At 38.3% G+C, this 21,585-nt stretch overlaps 1 long non-coding RNA gene across 1 annotated transcript; it reads right to left on the bottom strand.

The window, feature by feature from the left end:
- Positions 1-1,584: 1,584 nt before the first annotated feature.
- Positions 1,585-10,597, bottom strand: LOC107079036 (uncharacterized). The gene is made up of 3 exons (XR_001480015.2): positions 10,431-10,597; positions 3,648-3,809; positions 1,585-2,284 (listed from the first exon to the last, which is right to left on the bottom strand). It is a non-coding gene; the product is annotated as an uncharacterized lncRNA (long non-coding RNA).
- Positions 10,598-21,585: the final 10,988 nt, after the last annotated feature.

Below are 21,585 nucleotides of genomic sequence, written 5' to 3'. Positions count from 1 at the left end.
CCCTAACAAAATCTTTATTTTCTGCCACATAAAAGACCCAGTACTTAGCTACAGAAACACACAGTACATGTGTGGGGAATCGGACAAAAGTGGAGGGCAGCCTACACCAAGACAAAAATGAATTTTGCTGGAATTTTGTTTTTTTGTATTACTTCTGTATGTGTTTTTCTTGTGGGAGGAACGGTTCTGGATAATTTGCCCTGGTATAAACCTACATCATTTGCGTAAGACATAAATTCCCATAATTTACAGCAAGGCACACTCTTAAATACATATCCTAACTTAGAAAGGTGTTCCTTATGATTTTCTGTCTAGGAACTAGAAGATATTAATTCCACAGTGAAAACACACACACACACACACACACACACACACACACCTGAAGACGATCCACAGCCGAAATCTGTTTTTTTTCTTTCTATTGATCATCTTGGAAACTCGATGTTTCTTTACCACTCACACACCGATACAGATCCCCACTCTTGTCTGCCTATTCTGAAATAATCGGTCATGAAAATGAGATACATGGCATATATAAAAAAGTGTCTTTATGATAAGTGAAAAAAAATCGCATGAAGTGTCTTAAAACTATAATTATAAGGAGGCGTATTTTCCTGTTCATTTTTATGATCATCTTGATTTCAAAGGGAAAAACATTACATAGCACTAAGTAGCTGGTGACAACACTGGTGGGCAGGCATGGTGTAAAGGTGATGTTTCTTGCAGGACTCAGTTGTCGGGCTGCTTTTAATCTGCTCGGTGTTCAGAACTTGTTTCTGTCAGGCCTGCTCAGAGGCAGGAGAGTGTGGCCTGGCGATGTCCAAGCACAGGGCAAGCTCACACATTGAGGCAGGACAATGAAGCTGAGGGAACGCATCTGATCCACAAAGGGGACCGTCTAGACGCAGTCCCATCACCCTGCCCAAATCTGGCGTGGGTGTTCCCAAAGGGGCTGTAATGTAATTGTTCTGATGTCTGTGTTCATTCAACTTGTCCAGCACTGTGTCAGATGTAATTGCTTCTGAAATACAGCGTGCTCCCAACATGAAGCACCAGGAAGACAATGTTATTTGGGGAATTATAAGGAGTATTAAACAACAGAAAAAAAAGTATTTAAAAAATTTAGGGCTGTAAACGATAGTGTTCAAATGCCCATAGTTTGGTGATAAAAAGTTCTTCCTAACCTAACAGTATGTCTGCTAAGTACAAAGCAGTTGAACGGTGATAGTCTGAAGCGTCCAAGAAAGAATAAGTCAAAAACAATAAAACAATTTGTGTTTAAAGTGCTTGTCAAGAAACTGAAAACAAAAAATAAAATTGTTCTCCTCTGAACTTTTATCTACTTCATAGATCATGCTTTAATAGAAATGTTCTGATGGTAACAGATTTACCATCGATTTAAAAAACATAAGAATCCTGTGCAAACACCTTCTAGAAAAATGTTAACAATGGTTTATGAAACGTTTAATATGGCTAGATAGTATGTAAAAACATCATCACTATCAGATGCATAACTAAAGAATCACACACATGTTTAAAATTCTTATTTTTATTATAGTACAATAAAAACATAGCTGTGGAATTTCAAATACATTAATATTTCTATTATCTCAGAAGTCTGCAGTTTGAAATGAAAACCAATGGCTGACACAGACCTACTGTAGATTTTGATGTTATTATATTGCTGCAGTTTCCCTTGAAGGCACACACTTATGTCTTCCTTATAACTATGAAAAAATGCACTGCTGTTTACACTAAATTTGATTATTGACAGAAATATTAAATATAGAGCCGCAAATTTCATCGGAAGTTGCACATATTTTCATAATGGAAGCTATTAAATAAAAAACCTTAAAAACGAGTGCCAATCTCTGTGATTCCTCCTCGTTGGAGAAGAATAACATTAAAAAATTCATGCTTAGAAACTACTCAAATGTACTAAGTTTTTTGGGGGTCTGCCACGATTCAGCAGTAACAATAGGCAGGAGGTGTAATTTAGCCTAAAACAAAGCCCCAGACAGGCCTGACACATTTTTATTAGACAGACATCTACAGATGAGGCAGAAGCAGACAACCCCTATATACAATGACACACTTGGGAACACTGACTATAAATTCACAATGCACAGATCAGGTTATACAATCCTCAGTACTTATCTCTCACCTAACTGTCTAGCCTTGTAATGTCCCCGTGTCCATCTGTCCTTAGCTCTGACTCCACCTGAGTCCACATCCAAAGCTATCTGGTGAAGTAGTCCTGCATTTCGGGGGGGGGGGTTCACCTCTGATGAAGACATGAAGACATGAAGACCCACATGACAATACCCCTTGGAAGATACAACAACAATAATAATAATAATAATAATAAACTTTATTCTATATAGCACCTTTAAAGGTGGCTTCTCAAAGCACTTACAGAACAACAACAAAAAAATACACAAGATTTGCACAATGAAAATACACAATGAGAGGAGAGAGTAGATGGGGGCACTGAATACAGTAGGAGCAGAGGGGTGAAGAACAGGACCAGTTAAGTAAGGGCCCTTCTAAAGAAGATGGTTTTGAGTCTAGAAAGAGACTCTTCTTAAGGAAAACACGTGAAAAAGGCTGGAGATGAGAAGTGGCCATTTAGCTTTTTAAACAGAGATTTTAATCAAAGTTCATGGCAGATGGTAGCAGCCATTTTCCATGACGTCAAACTCGGAAAGACGGCAGTAAACCTCCCTCCCTTCCTCATATTCATCTTTCTGCATCCCTCCTTACCCTGCTCCCCCTTGGAGAACTTTGCTTTGCGTACGTGTCTCCTGACTGCCTCATCCTTCAGCCAAGCGGGTTAAGCCACAACTTCCTATGCCTAAGAAAATTAAGCAATTTGGTGAGGTCATTACTTGTGAAACCAACACATCGTCCGTTCTTCCAGCTACAGCGACTGGCTGCTAGTGTGCTCTGACCCAACTACTGTCTCCAGTCCCCCATCCAGGCTCTGAACCCAGAAAGTACCACTTCCGAGGCTCGAACTCCTCCTGCTGTTCTACACTTTTCTGACAGAACGTCCCTACAAGCCTCCAGGACTTCCATCCTGCTGCAGTCAGGTGGAAGCCAGGTTTATGCTTTTCCTGGTCTACCACTTACTCCCCTCCCTGTAGAAACTGCATGAACCCTCCCTCGAAGTCTCCTGCCTCTGCCACTCCACCATTGTTTTCTGGGGGGGTCCCTGGGACTCAGGCACACCTGCGCCTTCATTAAGCTAAAAGAGTCGGCCTGCTTCGCTGAGCTGTTGTACACATGCTTTAAGCAACATCCAGTGCACTCTGCTCTCAGTTCAGACAAAGCCCATCCACAGTTAGCACAGTAGCTGAGGTGAGGGAGCCAATCACTTCAGGCTTGATTATGACTCAGCTGCTAGTCTGAGTCATATGTAGAAATTAAACATACACACATGTGCACAAAACACCAGCCCTCTCTGCCACTGCCTGCTTTTCATTTCCATCCAGCACTGCAGCTCTGTTACCATTCTCCCCAGCTCTATACCTGAAAGACCTGGGAATCTGCTGCTATGCCTATATAATAAGGAGTCAATTTACACCCGAAGCAGACATAAGGAGAAACCCACGACATCTTCTCACAAATCAGACAGATGTAATTACCAGGCCAAGACTTAATTACAGCCAATCCAGGAATTGTGTATGGTGCAACACTGACACTGCTCATTCACCGATTCTGCATTCAGATTCCAAAGACACTTCCTTTAAGGTTAATTCAGAATTTTCTCCTGTAGCAAATTTACCATATTATTAGTCCCCGTAGACCTGAAGGATGAAAGAAAATACAAGATAAGAATCACAACAATTCACATCATTTAGAATTTAGCAATATCTTAATGGTAAGTAATGAAGAAAAGTATTGTTTAAAAAGCAATCTGTTGCAGGTAACATGCCTAACAGATTACTTCTTGATATTAACTGGAGGTGATATCTTACCTCATATAGGAGCTATACACACTGCACAGATCACTGTTACCAATGTAAATTATTTCCAACCTCTAATTAATTTGATAAAGTAATCCCTTAAATAAGTAAATTGTAAATGTTATAGATTACTTTTTACAAATACAGTTCTCCATCACTGGTTGTGGTTGGGTAAACCACAAGGAAAGACTGTTCAGAATGCACTCTTGACATCAAGAATTTGTCTGAGCTTCATAAAAGCGCACATTTTATTATCCATCCACACATTAAAAAAAACCTTAAACTTCAGAACCTACAGTAAAAATGAACTTTCATGCAGTCTACTGACTTGCAAATTATTGGGTTCATGTGCTGTTTTTAAAAATATCCTTTCCCTCTATTACAACACTGCTTTGAATTGCTTAATGCTTGGACAATTATTAAATTCATATCCTAAGTATATTTTTCCAAAAGGCCATAATTATAACAAGTGTTTTAGTTTTGTATAGATATTTAATCCAAATCATGGTTTAGTGTTAATGATATCATAGTGATGATTATCACAACGCATTTCTAAAAAAACAAAAAAACCTCTATATTTTATTAACTAAACTGATAAACCGAAATATCTGGTAAAAAAAACCACTGCATTTTCTATAATTGGTTTGTTTTGTATACTTTAGAAAAAAATATAATTCAGCTGCTGTCTTATTTATTTAGAAAATGAATCATTTGAAAAAAGTAATAGCAACAATATAAAGAAATGTATAATGTTTAACACTGTAGGGCACAGGTACAGTGCTCGACATTAAAGTGTAGCATCACAGGATAAAATTATAAGAACAGCCATATTGTGAAAAAATGACCAATAGTAAATTTAAATGAAAAAGGAGGAAGAGAACGTTTCTAAAACATTAGAAAAAGGGAACCGGCCTATGAACAGTAAATCTTGTTGTACCAGTTAACCGTGAAGACCGTTCATGTAAAGGCTATTTTGCGTCAGCCTATAAGTTTATCGAACTGTAACCCAGTAGTAGAAATGAATTATTTCAGTACATAGGTAACTGGGGGGGATCACTAACAAATATACATTATTTATCGTCTATGCACCTTTAATTTCAAGTCAAACCGAACAAAACGTGTCGCCTGGCCTGTATGGCGCAGGCTGTGGTTTACGTACCTAATTGACGCAGAGCACTAAGAGGCGACAGCCAATAAACAGTTAACAAAAAAGTCTTCACAAAAGGTTTTGACGGGTCTGAAAGAAACGGTCTGCGTCGTGTCTGGGACTGCTATTAGCTAAATCTTTAGAAAAGGGGAGGGGGCGTGAGTGCGGGGCTCAGCTAGCCGCGGCCTGTTTCATGACTACTGGGAGAGTCGCGGCATTGTAATCGAAGAGCTAAATCCGGCCAATCTGTTTTCTGCGCCTTAAATTTCAATTTGAAAGTAGACTACCTTTTAAATACACTGCCGAGAATAAAATACCCTTTGGAATCGGTTAATAATACAGGCCCGACATAGCCTAGCGTGGCTACAGTGACAGGGAGGTGAAATGAAACTGAAAATAATTAAAATGATGTATTTGCTAGGTTTCTTCGTAAGGTTTTTCAAAACTGCCTCGGCTTTTTCCGGGTGAGGCTCGGTTCAAGGTTTTCACGTCCAAGACGGCACCCAGGCGGAGGACTCTTAATTGCGCTAGCCCCCGCCTTTTCAAGCGCCATGGTGTTGTTGATATTCCCTACATTTCAATTCAGCGGGGCGAATTCTGCAGCTGCCTTTCTCGGGGAGCTGAATAGAGGGGACTTTTTTTGGGGAGGAGAAGCTGTGAATGCTTTCCCGATGAGAGATGAGGCATATTGAAAACTATATTAAATTACCCTGATTAACAATTTAGCCACGAACAGGGGAGCTTTAGGAGGATCTCTATAGGCAGGACTAGGGGCTATTCATTCTTCTAGCTCAGAGGTCGAAAGGTTTCTCAAGTTCACAGGCTCTGAGGCTTTGTTATGCTAACAGACAATCTCAAATCAGCTGCCTAGTGGAGTGTGAAATATAAATGATTCCTTGAGAACTTTCAGTAAGTTGTCATCCTGTGTCCCTCCAAATACCACGGCTGTTTGTTAAAATTCTGAACTTTTTTTGGGGAAAAAAAAAACTTCCCAGTCTTAATGAATGCTTCTACTCGTCCGCTAGCCATCCCATTGACTCTCTCCAGACTCTTGGCAATCCTGTCTTGGGTACCGGTTTAAATCCCATGCCATGATGCACTCTGGTTCAGTTATTACAGAGAAGCGAAATAAAAACGAGTAGCAGTGAGTTTCAGCCGCCCAGTGCCGCTTAGACAACTGATTTAGTTAAGTAATCAGTATCCTGGTCTGTATCCAAACTTCTAGGGCACAAAAAAAAAACAGTAAAAAAATAAACATTTTAAAACGCAAAGCAGAATTTGTTACTGTTGTTTGGCTATTGGAAATCGAACTTTTTTGTAAGTAAGAAAATAAAATAAATCAGAAACGCGGACTCAAGTCAAGAGCGCGGGTCAGCATTGCCCGTCTTAGCCTCTCTAAAAAGTTCTGAATTTAGAAGTGACAAAAACATGTTATAAAATCAATTATCATGTATAACCTTAAAAATACGTTTCGACCTTTTAGGCGATAATCTTCAAACGATTTATGAACATTTAGGCCTAAATATTTAGGCGATATATGAACAACTGAACTGATCAATTAAATCATAAATGTGTAATTGGTAAACAGATTGCAATGATAAGAATTCCCTATAGAGAGTCTGATCCCTGAGCTCCTCTGGCCCAGCACATTACATCACAAGGAAAGTCGAACCCCTCTTCCTATCGTCATACAATTTCCCTTTTTATCACTAGGTGCGTTCTTTAAAGACATGTACTCGCAAGGACAATTTGAAACAATAATTTTAAAACTATGTACTGAAAAGTGCTTTGAATGAATTGAGAACGAGCTTTCCTTCAAAACCCGATAATTATTAAGGTTATTTCAGAATTCTGTGGAATTATTATTATTATTATTATTATTATTATTATTATTATTATTATTATTATAAAATATCATTCTCCTTAACTTGTTTATGGTAAAAGATGTCCCTTCAAAAGAGTAAACCAAAGAATAAATAACACTGCACGGCATTACGCATCCTAACAATGCATTTTGCGACATTGTTGTAAAACTGAGTCTATTAAGTGTAACCTTTTAAAAAATAAACAGAGTTCTGTATTGCACATTTTATGAGTAGCAGTTATTAATCCGAAGAATGGACCTAATTAATGTTATCCTTTCTCGTCAGTACATCAATGCATGTACGTATTATTAGGCTAATATTAGTTGAAACCACAGTCAACGATTGTGACACTTTGTCCGTATCCGCAAATAACGAAGTTCTGAGACGTCTCTTGAAGAAGCGGAATACAGATGTAATTGGCAAATTTATTTAAAAGTGTGTCTGAGCAAATTAAATAAATATTCCGATGCCTGTACACCACGCACAAAAAACAATACCGTTTAACACTACATAAGTACATTAAAGGCAACATAAATAGTGTGTATCTTGCATTGCATCCCGAGTTGCCGTCCTGCACATAACTTATCGTGGTTATTTTAAAAGTCTAATAACGTATTTACATATGTCCGCTGAATTTGCTCATTAAGAGTAAATGTGTCATAAAAAAATACTGATAGCAAGACACCATGAATTTCAGTTTGCATATACAATACCGATTTGGGAATGAGTAACATAGATTGCATCCAGCGAGTAAGGCTATATACTGGGTAGAAAGCACACCTTCAGTGCCAGAGGAGTCTGAATTAATTGTTCTGTTCACTGATTTTAAAAACAAGTCTTATATTTCACTGGCAACCAATGCAAGGATGCTAGGAAGGGAAAAAAATATATAATGGTCAGAGCTGGGTTTGGTTATTACCCGTACAACATATCGCTCGTATATATTGGATAGAGCGGCTAATGGGGACTGAAGATAATTACTCCAGGAAGTTACAGAAGAGATCAAACACAAGGGGAATGGGCATCAGCAGAGGGACCTTTAAAAGCCATAGCTGGCTAAAGAAGACCTAGTCAGACAGCTAGAGAAGCTGGCAAAGAAGGGCGCTATAATTCAAGCCCTTTACGTCGTGGATTTTCTCTAACGAATGTGTATTAGATACTAAATTCTAAAAAAAAAAAAGTTAAATGAAGTCGACAGATTTTGCAAGAACTTGGGTAATGTGTTTGTTTTTTTCACACATTGACTGTGTTGAAAAAGGGTCGAGGGTGGTTGATTGACAATAGACAGTAAAAACAAAATGAATGTAAAATATGCGTTCTATGGCGCGTTTCGTGATAGGAAAAACCAAGCTTTCTGACTTCATCGGAGGACACATTTGTGTTGCATATCCCCAAATTAGTATTACGAGCAACAGCAGAAACAACAGCCTTTAATGTTTTTAAGACCCATCCATGGAGCTCTATCCCAGTAACGTGTGGATAGCCCTGCATCGCCGTGCGTGTTTACAATGAATTCAGATGCCATCGATTTGTTGTTGAATCTTCCGATTAAGAGAGAAAGTTACCCAGAACATCAGGTCTGCCTTTGAGCTGTTAACTTCTGGGAAACGAAACGAAACAGGATATACATTCATAATAACTGGTTCTGATGGAGTGGTTGAACGTGTAGTGTCTCTTTATCGGAAAACACAGAACCTTGAAAGTATAATTATCGAAAAAGAAAAAAACGATTTAAGATGAAATGATAAATGATTTATTCCACATATTTCTATCCTAGATCTCCAAACGAGCTTTTAATTTGACAAACGAGAGAGCGCTAATTAATATAATTGTTTATTCCAATATTCACATTAATTAAAGCTTAATTGCGCGATAATTTACATAATACAAATAATAATAATGTAAGAACAGGAAGAAGAGCCCAGTATCTGCCACTAAAATGCTAATTCATCTAAATATGTCTGAATTCCAATTAATGAAAGAAAACGAGGGGAAATACAGACCTTTAACAATTCAATGATAAAGATAACTCTTTACCGCCACGTCGTTTAAAACAATAGCCTATACGTTTAGGAGTAAGAAAAAAACAGCTAATAAGGATCTAAACTACTATATTACAAATGGCTTTTAAAGTTGGTCGTTAAAACGCGTTCATCTTAAAATAAATCTAAAATTAGACCTTAAAATGAAGCTATACATTTGAGTGCAGGTGAATACAAATCAATTAAATACACCTTAAATTATTTTTCGTCCTAAATTATTTTTTAATGGAGATATGATATCAAACATTCACTTGCTACACGCCACCGCTTTTTAAATTCCCTCACAAGCTGTCCAAAATGTGGCAGATATCCGCTCTTCCATTTTAAAAAAGCGCGGTTCTCAGACCGCTGAACACGCACAAAAATACCTTTTCCGCCTCTTTAAATGACGTGGACTGACAAAGCAGATGAGCATCCTAACGTGTATTTGTCTCTGCAGGAAATTCAACAAATACATTATCTGAAGTCATCAGGGAGAAGTAATCAATACAAGTTAACAAGCAAGGGTTGATAAGATAACATTTATGAGAGGTCAAATGTCAAACGCCAGTCAAAGACTCTTAACCCCCTGGGTCATAAACCCTCACACTTAAACACACAGATTGTTATTTATTACATTTTCACAGAATTTAATACACTACAAATGGTCCTTGTAAACATGATTTTTTTGTCCCTTTAGTAAAGGTTATTTTTATGACATGAGAAGGATTTATAAAGGGTTCAATTTATTCACACCACCTTCGCAATGCCGACCCATCAAGCACGTAGCACACGCGACTACCTAAAATGGCCTATTTAGCAATCTGTCCGCTTAATTAAAAAAAGAATGCAAATTAAAACATTTTAGATTTTTCTTAATTGGGAACTATAATATATGAGAGTCTGCATGTTTAAGCTTTATCGTAAAATGAAAGATCTTACTAGTCTAATTACGAGGTTTAAATCGTAGGTAGCACTGATGAGCGGAACAGTTAACTGCAAACAATTCAATGTACGTTTTTATCGTCTTGAGTATGAGGTTACGGCGCATTTAATATCACACAATCAAGCTCCGCTTATGAGGTTTTTTTTGTGTAAAAAGTGATCGAATATATTGGAATACATTTTTAAAGTCTGTCTGAGTTACCGGTATTTTCTAAGCACACAAAGGCCAGTGAGCTCCAACTGGATTCAAACGCCAAAATTTTATTATTTCAAAATGTGTTAATATTCTGGAGCAGCTCAGAAATGTTAGTGTTTTCGTCGTCAAAAGTAATATATCAGAAGATGACTTCGGAAAACGTTTTTTTCCTTAAATCTCATTACTAAGCTTTCAGTAGTTCACGACTAAAATCTGGATTATTGCATGTCTGTCGGAATATTTAGAACAGAATATTAACTACATATTCCAATGAAAATCTTCACTCACCTTTTGTGGGAGATCAAATCCAGAAAAGTCCATTTTGCTATAAAGAAAAACACACGTTCTCTCATACCTTTCTTAATAAACACACGCGGGCACACATGCCATAGGCTTCACATAAGAAGTCATTCATTTAGTAATTTTTGAAGAAAAAAGGGAGACTTTAATCAGCATGCTGATTGCATCGTCAAGCAACAAATAATTTACCAGCTCCAGCATTGCGTTCCATTAAAACCTCATTAAATTTTCTGTTCTCCAATGGGAAATTCAGTTTTTGAACAACCAACATTGGTTCATATGGTAATCACTAATTTGTTAAATATCTGAGCTAATGTTGCATTTTTTTAAACCGTTAACAAATAATATATATATATTTCTACATTTTTATGAAGGAGATCAATTGTGGTTTTACTGAATAGGTTCCTTTGTTTAAAATGATAAGAGCTTAAAACTATTGCTATGCTGTCCACAACAATTATATCTTTACTTTGTCAACATGATGGAAATTAAAGAGGGAAATCCGTAAAGTACATTACTCCAGTATTTCTTCCTTTCCCTAAAATATATTTAAATTATTAATTGCATCGTTAGCCATAAAGGAGACGGCGAATTACAAATGAAAAATTCAGCATTTTGGGCTTCGTGGTGATTAAAAAAAAATAGCAATAATAAAAAAATAAGTCTTTAAGCACACAATGCTGAATGTTTTATTAGTAATTTTATTTCAAGGGCCCATAGGTGAGGCTCATGGTGGGAGTATGAAAGTGCACTCTGCCAATTAACATCGACTCTGGACTGCAAGTTGTGCTCAGTGCATATTTGGGTCATTTTGCATGAGTGACCACAACCAAGTCAGTGTTAAGACTGCCGTACAGGCAGCACTGGAGCAGTCTATTTCTGAACGCTCTTGTTCATTCCGGGCCCAGTGGTTGTGTCAGGTGCAGCTCTGTGTGATTCAGTAGCTGGCACATCCTCGTCAGCTCAAAGCCCTACAAGCAGCAATCCTGGGGAGTCCTACAAACCCCAGCTCCCAGACAGCCCAGAGCACAGGCGTTCACCTTTAAATCCTGTTATCTGACATTGGGCTATAACAGCTCCATATTAGCCCGGATGGGGTCAGCTTTATTCAAGGATTAACAGCAGTCCCTTGTAACATCCCAAACACAGCTGACAAAAATAGGACACTTCCATTTTAGGTGTTAGTAATTACTTGATTAGGCGTGTTCTGCCCTACCCCCACTCTCTCCCTCTCTCTCTCAAAAGCACATATGCATTGTTTAAGAGGCAGTTGAACTGCAGTCCGCAGAAAACAGAAGACTGAAAAAGAGATATTTTTGTTATCCAGGTAAGTGATTTAAAAACATGTGTCATAGGACTTTGCAGACACATCTGCCTTCAGCTGTATAGAAAAAAAAATTAATAGGGATGTTGTGAGAAAAATCCTCCAAAATAAAATGTTTCATTCATCACGTGGATTTGCATCACAATAATGCTCTCCTACTGTATATTTGCACATGCTCGTATTATTGTGTATATTCTTCTTCAGTCGTAATCCTCACTGAACGTGTGTACTAAGGACACCTAATTGTAACAAGAAATCTGCTCATTTAACTTCTTGAAGCTTTTAAAAAGTAACAAAAATGTACAAATATTGAAAGAGAAAATTACGTCAAAACAAGCTGGTGTTCTGCTGGAACCTTCATATTGATTTCAGGAAACAGCACTTTCTGTGTTTTTTCAGATCAGTGGTTACACAAATAAGAGATACAATGGCATTCTGATGATCATGTTTAATTAATAATGAAAAAATCGTTGAAAAGGTATTTCTGCTACAAAAGCTGGATATTTAGGACTGGTAGAATTTACTCTGAGACCAGATGAGCAGCATTCTTGCATTGGAGACACAGCCTTAAAGTATACGGGAGGTTCATTTTAACGTGGAGGTAATGACCCCTTAGTTGAACTGCTTTTAAAAAAAAGGTTGTGGTGGGTCACTAGGGGGTATAAAAAAAGCCCATCCTCTTCACTAATAGAAGAACCTGCTTACAATTGCGTCCTTGTCAGCACCTACCTCCCACCAAAGAAAAATATTGGGACTGTAAGAAGTGAAGTCTCCTCCCCTACCATTAAGGCAGCACTCAATTGAAGCAGCAGGTTGGGGCAAAGGGGCAGAGACATGCGAGAGTTCTCAACAGGGGTCAATCTGACCAAACAAATTAACAAAGGATGACACTGGGGGACAGTCTGTCCCATCTGAAGCTTCCGTGTAGCCTTACAGAGTAATGCAAGTTCACAGGTGGGACAGATCTTTAACCCTCTTGTACAGAAGCCCCCTCCCCTTCACAGTTTCTACACACTCCATAGCTAATTCCGCAAGGAAGGGGAAAAAAGAAACAAGCTCGCAAAGACATTTTGAGCTCTACATCCGTGTTAACACTGAAACTGTTAATGAAATTGCATAATGACAAGGGCTTTGCAATTTCAAAGATCCAATTTTCCCTCACAGTCCAGATTTCTTTAATGCTGGAGCTTGAGAAGTAAGCATGAAACTAACCCTTCATGTTGAATTTAACATGAAATAATGTGTGATTAGTGAGAACTGAAAAATATGGTGACTACCGATTTTGTGGAATGCTGAAGGAGATTTTATTTTCTGGTGGCTGTGACAATTCTGGCTTGTAGCCTGAACTCCTTGGGTCTCAGAAGCTAAGCAAGGTAGGTCCTGGTGAATACAGGGTTGGTTGCTGTAGAAATTGCTGTTGGTGTACCAGTGGTGCCATTCCTCCCTGTGAGCAAAAAACGTCCCAACCAGATTTCTAAAATAGTGACCATGGTGCTCTAGAAGGTCCTGACTACATGTTGTTGTTATCATTACTAATTAACTTTATTTAGTACCTTTGAAAGTTTAAAAGTAGCATCTCAAAGAGCTTTCCAGTAGGTGTAAAAAAACATTAAAACAAAAGAAAGCAGTTATAAGAATAACAAATTACAAAATAAGCACATAAAAGTGCAGGAGAACATATATTGTCATTAGAAAATGGAGCAGACACAGACCCTAATTAAGTAAAAGCCTTTCTGAAACAGAGGTTTGGAGACTAGATTGGAATGCACTTGGGTTAGGTGATTCTCTGACTCACCTGGATTCCTGATAGAATTCAAGAGCTTTGGGCCGCAGCATGAGAAGACCCTGACAAGCTTAAGAGGTACAGAGGTGCCAAGCCATGTCAAGCCTCGTCTCTGAGCATGACGATTTCGAAGACAACTTGAACAGGAAGCCATACCGAGTGCTCAGGTGAAATTTGATCGTTTGCACGTGAACTGGTCAGGAATTCAGGCTGCTAAATTCTCAATATATTTAAGTTTGTTCAGACTTAGATACCGCAGTGAGCACTGCATTGCGGTAATCAGTTCTAGAAAAGACAAAAATGTTTAGGCCAGCTTCAGGCAAAGACAACTTAGTCCGCCAATATTTTTGAGGTGGAAGAATGATGTTTTTACAATATTCTGCAGGTGGAGGTCAAAGAACAAGCCAGGATCAAATATCACCCCTACATTCTTCAATGTGGATTGGAATTCAAGCATAGTGCTATCCACAGATAGGGTTACTATATTGGCTTTATGTACATGATGGAGGGGCTGAGCAGTGCGACTTAAGTCCTGTCACAGTTGAAAAGAAGGAAATTTTGAGCCATCCAGGTTTTTAAATCAGAGAAGCCGTCTGAGAGAATACAGAGACAGCTTTGTCAGTGTCAGGTTTAGTATGGACATAGACTTATGTATCAGCTCAGAAATGGTAATTCACACTTTAATAGTGTACTCTTAAATAGTGATGTCAGACATTCCAAACACAGTTTCTGTGCTGTGTTCTCAAAAAACAGATCAGAAGGGTTAAGAAAGGTTATTTGAGGTTATTGTTAAACTGCATTGAAACAGGACATTCTAAAACTTTCACAAAGGCTAGATAGAGGGTGAAAATTGTTTAGTCTAGAGCCACATTTGTTTTTTTAGGCACTTGAGTAACTGAAAACGTTTCAAAGGCTGTTGGTATGACTCCACTGCTCAAGGACTTATTTATTATGTTGAGGATGGTAGGGCAGATGGCTGGAAAACAGGATTTAAATAGAAGGAAAGGGATGTAGATCTAGTAGACAGTTGGTGGATTTTAGATGCATTGCCGGTTTATTAAGGCATGCAGAGTCAAGTTCAAACAAGAAAGTGAAGTCCAGAAACAGGATAGAGGAGGACCAGTAAACGCAGGCCTGCAGGGTGCTGTAGCAGTGGCAGGCGAGGGAGAGAGAATGTGATGCTTGTGTGTGAAAAACTAAAAAAAGTGCTGCAAAGCTTCCTGAAAGCCCAAGAGAAACGTATGGTGGATGAGGGAAAGGTTGTTTTCCTATTTCCCCACATACAGCACACCACTTTATATGGCAGGGCCACCAGGTGGTGGATTTGCTCTCATCGTTCCAAGGTCTTATGTACTCAAACATAGGAACATCATGATTTGTCACAGGGCAGCAAAGAGGAAGGCTGGTATAAACCTGAATTGGGTCACAGCACTTGTAAGAGAAATTGTATGCCACCCTTAACATTGCTGTAACAACACCACTAAAGAGATGAAAGGACACACGATCCCACCTCTGTAGATCATTGGTTGATGTCTCAAGTTTTTAGATGTTCTCCTATGTGCCACAGTGAAGGAAACAAAACTAAGAATGAAAATATGAAATATATATGTCTGCTGATTTTTGCTTATAGAAATCTGTGCTTATGCTACCACTACTACAGGGGTGTTACTTGCACACATTTGTAGTGAGACTAAAAGCAATAATAACACATCTAAGGGTTTAATATTACACTAAGGAGCACCGGAACATGTGGAAGAACTTTGTTTTTGTTGCTTCTACACTGTCATTTTAAATGTTAATAACCGGAATAAATTTTGCAAGCCAGGAGGTAAAAGTTGTAATCATTCAAAAATACAATCTGCAAGTTGTAGGTTCTTTGATCTGCACAAGGTACTGTAACATAGCCAAGGTTACAAATAAGAGGAGGCATATCTATCTATGACTATCACAGAGGCAATAAAAATAATTTCTGAAAGTAGGAAGGGTGTCTATAAGGCTTATCTAGCATAAGATGAAACAAGTGTTACATAAATAAGAATAAGAATTTTTTTTTTTCATTTGAAAACTGCAGACTTTCAACAATGTAAAAAAAAAACAGCTTTACCTACCTCCAGGGAAAAAAATACTTAGCTGTAATGACCACTGAAATTCCCTGTTTTCTAACAATGATTTGATCATTTTTACAACCCTGCCCACATTACTCACATTTGGCTCCTAACCAAAATAAAAATCACTGAGGCCACCCGAGTCCACCATGGATTAAAGAGTCACACGCAGCTTGTCGACTATCACTGCAGCTAGGAGAGAGTGAAGGGCCCAGTGCACTGTGAACAAGCTTGTGGTAATTCAAGAGGATAGGGTTTTGTGAAGGTCATAGGATACATGACTTGGAATATTGTAACAGCCCATTCCATTCAATTGCACTGCTTCACTTTGTCTCAGGCAAATTCCTTTCCCGTAAAAAGCCCATAACTTTGAAATGTGTTGATTTTTTAATTAAGTAGATCTGAGAACATAAGAATGTTAACTGGCTTCAAACAAGAGGAAACCATTTGACTCATCTAACGTGTTTGATAGCTAGTAGCTAATGCTTTCAACAATCATACCTAGCTCTTTCCTGAAAGCCAGGGTATCTGCTTCAATAACATGGCTGGTTAGCTTGTTCCAGATGCTCGCAACCCTTTGGGTATAGAAATCACACTTGATCTTGGTTTTAATTCACTTGCCTTGTGTCCACTGGTTATGTTATATTGCCGATTGTGAAGAATTCCCCTGGGTTGCCTTTCTCATTGCCAGCAGCCATATCTCCACTGACAACCCACTGAAGCTCAGCAGATGTGAGCCTGGTCAGTACCTGGAGGGGAGACCTCCTGGGGAAAAAAAAAAATGTAAGGCTGCTGCTGGGAGAGGTGTTAGTGAGGCCAGTAGGGGCTGATCACCCTAATGGGTCCTAATGCCCCAGTATAGTGATGGGGACACTATGTGGTAACAAAGGTGCCACCCTTCGGTCCTTTGAGGTCCTGCCTCTCTGTGGTCATTAAAAATCCAAGGGCATTTCTCCTAAAGAGTAGGGGTATAATCTCAGTGTCCTGGCCAAATTTCCCATTAGTCTTTACCAATCACAGCCTCCTAAGAATCCCCATCTATGAAACATCACTCTGTTCTCCTCCCCACTGAGAGCTGGTGTGTGGTGTATACTGGCACACTATGGCTGCCGTCACATGATCCAGGTGGGGCTGCACACTGGTGGTGGTGGAGGGGATCCTCATTACCTGTAAAGTGCTTTGAGTGGAGTGTCCAGAAAAGCGCTATATAAGAGTAAAGAATTATTATTATTGGCTTGGAGGATTTTGAATACTAAACCACAAAAAGGAACAAGGGACCTTGTGTTAGGTTATTTTTGTAGTCTTCTCTGTTCAAAAGGCTCTGTTCCTTCAGCCTGTCAGTAGAGAATACTCCCTTATGTCTGAGTATGCATCTGGTTGCTTATGTCTGGACTAATTCTAGGAACAATATACTGTATTTTATGTAACGGGGTGACTAAAACGATACATAATATTCTAGATGAGGCTTTGCTACTTAATTTGACCACTTAAACATGACATGCCGGAATTCTAACATTACTCTTTATATAACTATATATCCTAACATTTGATTTGCCTTTTTTTATTGCTTTCACACATTCTGTCAACATAAACACGCAAATGTCTATATTTTCTTGATGTCCTGCATTTCACATATAGGGTTTTAGGGCATTAGGTAAACTCTCAGAGGAAACTTTTGCCCCACTGTAACATTAAATATATAATACGTTATTAAACCTGTAGGTAGTATGATAATTACTGGATTTACTGTCTGTGGCTTGTGTGTTCCGCTATAACTTTCGACATTAATGAAGTCTAATAAACCCCAAGGATCAACAATGATATGCTGTCTAGATGAACACTAGAAGCTGAAAACTTTAAACTCCTATCTGCCAGCCACTGTCAGGTTTTCCTTTATCAAATATTATAATTTTCCAAATGGAGCTACAATTCGGCTTCAAAATGATTTTTTGTGGCACGTCACTGCTCGTAGAACTTTGGATAGTTTAACCATTTAATCATCTGTGATGTACTGTATCTGAGCAGTATTACATGGGACAAATGTTTTTAATTTCTTCCCAGATAAAATATTTAACCTTTAAAACTAATTTTTGTATATTTGTTGTATAGTTGCAGATGAATCTTAACATCCTCCTTTCAGATAATGTCCCTATAACAAAGAACTCAGATTTACACAAAACCTGCAGGATGATATAAACAAAATTAATAGAAAAGTATTTATATTATGCATGGGTTCACGCATGAACTATTCAGAATAGCCGATGAAAATATCAGAGGTATTTGTGCCACAGAGGTATTTTCACTGCCAAGGTGGAAAAACAGCCAAAGTTCTGTAGAACACAAAATGCAATACACAGCAAATGCATTCAAAGCCTTCTTATCTGCACACAATCACATGGAAGTTTAGAAAAATCTGGTTCAATTTTTGCAGGAGCATTAACAAAAACATGAGAATGGTTTACCTGAAAAAATAGCTTTCAAAAACGCCTGTCTCCCTAGTTCTTTACCCCCTTACCCTGTTCATCTATTTCAAAAGATTCAAAACTATTATTTCAAGAGAGTCTACATAATACAACTAAGGTACCCTGTGTTTTCTCAGTACGAGAGGAGACCTCCACATACAAACCCTTATTTGGTGAATCCACAGATATTTTGTTTCACATGAGGCTCCTGTGCCAGGGCAACATTTCTTTCTTTCTCTGCAGCTAACATATTTAGTAACAGGATTCATTCTGTATTCTTTCATCATGGGTAACAAAGCCCAAATCTGATGTCAAAGAGTATAATATTTTGAATAAATGAAGTATAGAGCAGATGTTATATTGAGAGAAACAAAGTAAGTGATGCAACTTGAACTTACTCCTTAACAGGGTATGAACACACCTTCACTCTCCACATTCCCCACCAAGAACAAAAGCAGTAATACGCCCATTCCCCAAGGAAAATCCCATAGGCAGCCTAATTGGACCTCACCTCCCAATCCCCTTCTGTGTTCACAATGAATTTATTATTTCTTACACCATTATGATGTGGTGGCAAAATAATGATGCCAACCCCTTACGATATGTAAAAAAGACTTCAAAGCAAATAATTCCATGCAGAACCTATCCTGAATGCTTATTACTCATTCAGACCAGCTGTGCCTCATTTTGTGGGCTCTTTTCCAATTAACAGGTGGCCATCTTGGCTCAAGACTACACCATCAGGCCTGTCTTCAGCCAAGATGGTGGCCTTCTCACAAAGCCACCTCCCACTGCCTCATGGGCAACTGCGTCTGATCCACCCTAAATGCAAGATCACACTTGAAAAAGTCTGTAAAGGAAGAAAAAAGGGATCGCTTTGCCCAACTTGATGGGATGACTCATATTTATAGAATAAACTCCTTTACTTCTTGCTTCAAGATGAACGGAGCACCTTGCACCCTTGCTTTATGAATGCCACCATGAAGGAATTTGAGCCCTGCAGGGTAAAGCAGGAAAGATTGTTTCCAGACTCTCCAGCTATGGAAGTCACCACAACCAAGTTAAGTCCACTTTTAAAATCAGTTGGTCAATAGTTCACTCCTACACTATCCACAGATTGGCCAATGTGGTAGGCCCAGGAGAATTGTCAATAGAAAAAAGGGGCCCAAGAATCAGCTTTTTCTGCAACCCTTCTGTCTCTGGTGGATCGCTAACACAAATACTTTAAAAAAGCCTAATAAAAAAAAGGGTTAGGCAGAAGGAGTCCCAACTCTAATTTACCATTCCAGCCTACCATGCACATGATCTCCAAACCAGTCATTTACTGAAGAAAGACAGGGTATTAGCTCCAACAATGTGACTAGGTAGCTCGTTTAAGGCTACAATAATTGACATGGAATTTACTGAATGCACTAAACACCCACAATACAATGCCAAAACTTTAGGATGCTTCAATATTTCAATGACTGAAATCACAAAAGATTGTGAAACATTGATTAGATCAGTAAAAATGCATCTGTGTGTATACAGATCCTGACCATTAACAAGGAGTGCGTTTAAGTACTGAGGTCATGTTTACCTTTGGGGGTAGAACCAAAAGTTGTATCTTATTACAATAAAACAGTAGATGGCTTTCTATCTTTCTATACAAAGGAATCTCTACTAATATAATAATTAATGAATATATAGCATGAAAAACAAAAACAACCTTTTCCATGTGTTGAAGGCCTGTTCTTGACCATATAAACTCCTTACATGAGTGTTTTTTGTCATTATTTCAACAAATGTGTGAAATTAATAGCAGAAATATTCACAACAATAACTATTATAAACTTATCAATACTGCTGCCATCTGCACTTTTCACAAAAAAACAGAAAGACAAAGCAATGTAGCAGTAGATGGAGATCACATGGTTGATATCCCAGGATGGCAAACCAAAGAGTTGAATATGATAATATTGCTGGCTATTTAAAAAAAAGTAATCACTACGTGGTTTCGAAATCTTGCACAGCGAGAGTTCAGCATAAAAATATCTCATGGGATGTTTGTGAGATCATTCTTCTGGAGGTCAAGACAAACCCCCGGTACTTATCGCCAAACTACTTCAGCTCCGATACACAGCTCCTGTTGAAAGAGCATAGGCAATCTAGCCCTGTTTATTCAGATGAGGGATCTGCGCGACATCTTTTATTTGGATATAGTCTAGCAACAGCCCAGCAGCAACATGCCCCTGAGGGATGTTTGCTTCTTATTTGTTCTGACGTACTCTGCAATGCTTCAAGTCCTCCATGCTGAAGGAATGACCCTGTGGTGCAGGAAGCAGGAGGAAATTCACTGAGGGGATAATCCCACTATCTCTATGTAATCATAAGAAGACCCTGTTGATGTATGCGAGTTAACAAAGTTCACAGAAGGACAAATATTCTGATGGTTGGTGGCTGGATTCTGGGGCGAGGAGCACTAGTATTTAAGGTCTTGGGTCCTAACTGAGTCAGCTTCATGGAGTAACAGGGGGAGGGGGAGCAGAAGAAGGGACTCCCACCAGGGGCTGCCCTCTGTTCCCATCACCTGTATGGTTTGGGGGAGTGGAAAGGGCCATTTCTGTTTCGGTATTTGTTTGGGATGTGTAGCACAGTGGCACTCTTCAAAAGAATTAGACTATGGAGTTCGCCTCTGTAACATGTCTCTTTATTTAGATTTTACAATGTCCTTCATGCACTCCAGATGCCCATCTCCCGCTAAAATAGTTTAGTGTTTTCTGGAACGCTAAATTCTCCTAAGCTAAATGTCTTGGCTGTTTAGATTAGCTGCGAATACATACAGGAGTGTCATTCAAAACAACAGGATGTTTTTACATTTTGCTAATATTTTGCTAAATACTATCATGAGGAAATCTTTTGCAGAGAAAAAAAAAGAAAGTATTAATTGTATTCCAAAGGAATTTCAAATGTCTTTTTTGGGGTTGATAAAGAATTTACTTTTTTGCTTAAACATAAATTGTATTCCAGAAGTGGGTTTGTCTCACAAGCACAAAATGTCATAGATCTACATTTCTTTTTTTACATAAGAAGGAAATACCACTCATATCGGATTATCACATCAATTTTTGCAGATTTTAAGTGATAAATCATTGTATGTCCCCTGCTGGTGTTTTAAACCACAGTACAAAACAAAATGTTTTTTGATGTGGTTTTAAGCTAAATTGGAGGTGTTCAGCTCCCTAAATGACTCCTACATTTTATGAGAAACATTCAAATGATGCATTTAAGATAAGCATGTTTTGGAAATGTAAAATAATATTTATAACAATAAGCAGTTTATGTCTATGTAAAACTGTCTAGAGAACCAGTGATATTTTCTTTTTAAATGTTGACAAATGTTTTCTTTCTCTATCTCTTTCTATTTCTTTGAAACTTTTAAAGAACTTTCACAATGTGAAATACTATAATTTCTGACAGGCATAAAGAT

This window comes from Lepisosteus oculatus, chromosome 3 (genome assembly GCF_040954835.1).
Source record: "Lepisosteus oculatus isolate fLepOcu1 chromosome 3, fLepOcu1.hap2, whole genome shotgun sequence".
Classification (NCBI taxonomy): domain Eukaryota; kingdom Metazoa; phylum Chordata; class Actinopteri; order Semionotiformes; family Lepisosteidae; genus Lepisosteus; species Lepisosteus oculatus.
This window is presented reverse-complemented; position numbering and strand designations above follow the sequence as displayed.